The sequence below is a fragment of the Mus caroli genome, unplaced genomic scaffold (genome assembly GCF_978045245.1).
Source record: "Mus caroli unplaced genomic scaffold, Mus_caroli_1 scaffold_5, whole genome shotgun sequence".
NCBI lineage: Eukaryota > Metazoa > Chordata > Mammalia > Rodentia > Muridae > Mus > Mus caroli.
In genome coordinates, this window is record NW_028227260.1 from 4997505 (window position 1) to 5003118 (window position 5614).

Genomic DNA, 5614 nt, shown 5'->3' on the forward strand with positions numbered 1-5614 from the left:
GAAACACTGGTTTGAACTTAACTATTGACATCCTTCTATAACTCACCTTTTGTGTAACATTTTATGTATGAGGTAATTTTCTAAAGAATGTTTGTCTAAGAAAATATAAAAAGGCCAGAGGAAAAAAATAAAGTGGTGACATCCAGGCCTCTGTCCCATCCACTGATCAAATGTATGTGTATGGCTTGGTTGGGGGAGGGGGGCTCTGACCCATCTGTCCAAATGTATATATGTGTATGTCTGTCTATAAATACATGTGTAAGTATATGTGCATGTATGTAAGTATATATGAACACTTGTGGAGCTGAAAAGAGAGATGATCTGGCCTGATTGAAATGTATACATGTATGAATGTGTATGTGTCTGTGCATATTGCCCATATAAAAGATTTTAATTGTATTCCTTTCTTTTCTCTGTGGCTCACAAAGAGCTAATGAGTCCTAAGCCTCCCACCTGGCCAATGAGAAGTCCTTGGGCTAGAAAGAAGAGAAACCAGTCATTAAAAGAGCTGCAGAGTAAGGGGATTAATACAGTAATTAATTTAAAATAATAAAAAAATAAGCAGTAGTCGTGGCCAAGTGATTAAGGCGATGGACTAGAAATCCATTGGGGTCTCCCAACGCAGGTTCAAATCCTGCTGACTACGGTCAAAAGGAATGTTTTGCTGGGCAGTGGTGGCACGTGCCTTTAATCCAGCACTTGGGAAGCAGAGGCAGGTGGATTTCTGAGTTCGAGACCAGCCTGGTCTACAGAGTGAGTACTTAATAAAGCACAAATAGTGAGAGATAGGAATGAGAAACAAGCACTTATCAGCACAGAACAGTAAGAGTTAAGTTTCCAGAGGCCATCAGCTTTTGGCCCCCCAAAAAGTAAAAGAGAATTACAATGTCACAGATCATAAGTCTTTGGCTTTCATCCAACTCTGTGATTCATGTCAGTACACGTGATGCTGGGCAGGTCCCCTCAGCAATAGACATATTTCACACAGTCTTCATGTTAAAGTATGTTATTTGGCCTATGGTTTGTAAACATTGTAAAATAGCAATTGTTTTTTATAGTAAATTAATTTTTAGTAGAAATGTTTAAATCATTATCCAATATGCTGTGATGCTTAGGGTACTCTGAATAAAGAATTTGGGGTTCACTATTTTAATGTTTAAAGAAATTTTGCCTTTACACAATAATAATGTGTTATGATCTGGCTTATATTTTGCTCACAGTAAATATTATATTTTTTAATATAAATCAAAACTGTACTTTACATATTTAGTGCTTCTACCTTTTATGATTTATTTTTCTGCTAATATATGATTGCAATTTTTATGTTTTTAATTATAAGTCACTATATATATCTATCTACTTATCTATATAGCTATAGATATAGACAGATAATGTGTTTATAGAGGATTTCATATAAATATATAAATAAGAGTCATTATCCTTAAGTTGTGCAAGTTTAGGTTTTTAATTTCTAGACCCTGTGAATTTTCAAAAATTCTAAAATTTCCTTATTGCTTCATTGTTTTCTTATAAAATTAACCATTGTATTATATTTTTAATTCCATAAAAGTAAGGGTAGAAAAGTAACTTCTGGGACAAAAAAAAAAAAGTGACATGTGTTTTCAGGAAGGGATTCCAAAGCAGACATGCAAAAAGAGGAGACTATAGAGCAATTGTTTTTAACCTTCCTAATTCTGTAAGCCTTTAATAGTTTTTTATTTTATAGTGACTGCCATCTATAAAATTATTCCATTGCTACTTCATAACTGTAATTTCCCACTGTTATGAATCATAATGTAAATATCTCATATACAGGATACCTAATATGCAACCCCCAAAGAGGTTGTGACTAACAGGTTGAGAAACACTGCTATAGAAGATCACACGAACACTCAGGGGCAAGAAGGAAGTCTCATTCATATATTCTAGGCTAAAGGAATGACTTCATCTCTTAGTGCTACTGGCTGGCTTTTTACTTCCCTTATCATATGGCATCCTCATGGATGTGAGGGTTCAGAGTTATCTTGTAGGAATCAAGGGTGTCTTGTAATCATCCTCAGGAATGCCTGGATCCATGGTGCCACTGAGGGCCATGTCTGGTCCCATGGTCCTACCTCAGTGGGGTCTGTGTTGACGTCTGTTGCCCATTTTACCAGCCAAGCTGGGAGATGTCTGTGGTCTATGCTGCAGCCTGAAGCTGTTCTGCCTCTGAGGGCCATACTGATGTGAGAACCATGCACTGTCATCTGAGGTTCAAGGTCTAGGCTGCCTCTGGGGATAATGTCCTGTCTGGGTCCATGGGCTCACTGCAGCTTAGAGTCATTTTGGTGGTCTGTACTGTACCAGAAACCATGTGGAATTCCATGTTCTATGCTCCTGGTAAAGAGCAAGAAGCTACTCTGGCAATGATATCAATGAGAGAAAGAGGGACATGGAAGGCTTCAGTGACAACCCTTACCTTCATCCCAACCCCCACTCCACCCCAAAGTAGCAGCTTAAGCAAGAAGCTACTGACAAGAACTCTATTTTTTTTTTTTGAGACAGGGTTTCTCTATATAGCCCTGGCTGTACTGGAACTCACTTTGTAGACCAGGCTGGCCTTGAACTCAGAAATCTGCCTGCCTCTGCCTCCTGAGTGCTGGGACTAGAGGCGTGCGCCACCACCACCCGGCTGACAAGAACTCTTAGCTCTACACAATTGATGTCTTCTGGCAGGGATACAGAAGGGAAACCACTCAGTTTTGTCTAAGGGGCAGGCCATTGAAAATCTGATCATGCTCCAGTAAGTATATAGATAACACAAATTGGATTTGGGCCTTTTGGGAGGAGGGGTGCACATGAAAGGACTGGGAAATAAGTGTGATTGGTGTGTGCTGCACATGATGTAATATTCCCAAAGATTCAATAAAAACCTTATGTTGGAAAAAGTAAATACTTTAAGAAAAACTAAACTGCTCAAGAGAGCATTGATAAAACTATACTGCTTAAAAGAACACTGCTAAATTACAGTATTATATTTGTAAATTTCTTTTAGACAGATGTTCTAATCCAGGCTGGTTTCAAACTCAGTATATAGCTTCATTGCCACTGTGATAGAATTACAGGGATGCACCAGCACACTTATGTGGTTCTGGGGACTCAAACCCAGGGTTTTATGAATGCTACCCAAGCTTTTCTGTGAATGGATTTATATCTCTAGCCTTGAACATTCTTGAAATTTGACATTTTGTGTTGATAATTCTATCCTTAATGTTGGTCCACTTTTACCCACCAAGCCTTCTTTCTTCAAATAAACACACAAACACAAACTACAGGCTGGGTTTCTTTGAAAGCTGAAAAACTGAAACAAATTCATCACCAGAAGTCAGACTTTACCTTCAGGTGGGAGGAAGAAAAAATCTCTTTTATCATAGTCATATTCCCAAATGTTTGCAAACCCTGGGAGCTACTAGACACAGAAATTAAAACAAGTTTGTGCTATAATTAAATATTGATTTGTTGTTATAGGGGTGTGGGAAGAACAGGGAGTTAGTCTCCAGAATACAGAAATTGCCTTTGAAAACTACTCCAATGTAGAGCTAGTAACATTCAGTATAGAGGGTCTGCTGGAGACATGTATACCTGTGTTCCCTTGATGAAGGACATGGGGAGGGCCAACCAGATCTTCTCTTCAATAACAGATGAATTTCCTCTCACATATTCTATTTTGCCACCCCCTTTTAGATGTGATTTTGAAAATTCATTTTATTTTTAATATTTTTACAATTAAGGAGATAAATTGTAGAGTAATATATTCACTATTTAAAAAAATGTTAAAGTGACTGAGAAATCTTTACCACATTGCTTTATGAACTCCATGACATTGCCTGCATGATGTAAAACAAGTGTTTGCTGGATTAGCAAGGAGCCTCTCACAAGGCTGTCAGAAAGAGAAGATGGATGAGTTCGCATGATAATTTCCAGGGCCCTTATTTAGCAAATGCTGTGGGTGTACTTTTCTTCGCTGTTCATCTCAGGAGTGAAGATGACAAAAAATGACTGCAATTTATAGGCAGTGCCGTCCTTAAATGTGTCCTCCATGCTTCTGCTGCAGGGAACGTGAAAGCTACAGTTGTAGACTCCTTCTGACAGGCAAAGCCATCTCTAAATTGCTCTCTCTGCTCTTTTGTCTGTAGTTTTGAAACAGGAACTGCACTGATCATTCACAATGGTTTTCTTTGAAAATAATCAAAGTAGCAAGCAGTCAGGTCGTATAACTGTGGGGTCTGCAGGTCAGTACTGGGAAGCCAGCAAGGGCCTAGGATGACTTTCAATACATTAATGCACCCATTTCTAGCTGGATGTGGTGGCTTATATTTGTGGAACCTAAAGCAGGAGGATTGCTGTGAGTTGAAAGTCATCGTAGCACCCTGTCTCAAAATCCAAACAAGCAAGGCTAACAGCAATGAACATCCTAACTTGGAAGGGGAGATTCCTATGAGGCTGTAACCTTCTACAGTCAGCTCAGGATTCCTGAAAGCACGAGAACGGCTCTTCCCAAGCAAGAACACACTAATTAGGTTATCCAATGCCCTATGGTTCATCTTGAAAGGATGTCTCTGTGTGTGTCTCTGTGTCTCTCTGTTAGTCTGTCTGTCTCTCTGTCTTTCTGTCCTTCTGTGTGTGTGTGTGTGTGTGTGTGTGTGTGTGTGTGTGTGTGTGTGTGTGTGTGTGTAGGAGGGGAAAAGAGTATAAATGGAAGGGACTGAAGAAAAACAAGGAAGCAGGAAGTGGTGTAATTATGTTATGATCTCAAAAATTTATAATAAAGCATTTTTAAATGAAAAAAAAAAAACTCTACAAAGAGACTCTCAGAGAGTATCTCAGTTGGTATTGTGTTGGATTAGTATGCATGAAGCCATAGGTTCAGTCTCTAGCCCTTCATACTCAGCGTGTGGTCATGCTCACCAGTCATCTCAGCACTCGGGGCCATTCTTAGTACCATAGAGAATTCAAGGCCAGCCTGGGAAACATGAGACATTACGTTAAAAAAGTTCCTACCTTGGAGTCAAGCATGATGCGTTGTGAGGGAGGATAATAATGTTTCCAAAGAACCAACATGTTTCCCTACTACTTTTACCTGCACTGGTTGTATTTAAGGCTTACTGTTTTGTTTTGTTTTATTTTGTTTTTTTCCAATTTTATTATTTTACTTATTTACATTCCCATCGCTGCCCCACTTCTCAGTCCCTCCTTACCAGAGCTTCTCATCCCACTTCCTCCCCATTGCCTCTGAGAGGGTGCTCCCCCTCTAGCAGGCCTCCCACTTCCCTGAGGCCTGAAATCTCTCAAGGACTAAGAGCATCTTCTCCCATTAAGGCCTGACCAGGCAGACCTCTGCTATATTTGTGCCAGGGGCCTCAGAGTGGCCAGTGTATGCTCCTGGTTGGTAGATCAGTCCCTGGGAGCTCCCAGGGGTCTGAGTAAGTTGAGACTTCTGGTCTTCCTATGGGGTCGCTCTCCTCTTCAGCTTCTTCAGCCCTTCCACTAATTCAACCATAGGGATCTCCAATTTCGGTTCAATGGTTGGATGGGAACTCATAAAGCTGAAAAGCTTCTGTAAGGCAAAAACCAC

At 39.8% G+C, this 5614-nt stretch overlaps 1 non-coding gene across 1 annotated transcript; it reads left to right on the forward strand.

The window, feature by feature from the left end:
• The first annotated feature begins 564 nt into the window (after window positions 1–564).
• On the forward strand, window positions 565–646 carry Trnas-aga (transfer RNA serine (anticodon AGA)). Its single transcript has one exon. It is a non-coding gene; the product is annotated as a tRNA-Ser (tRNA).
• Window positions 647–5614: the final 4968 nt, after the last annotated feature.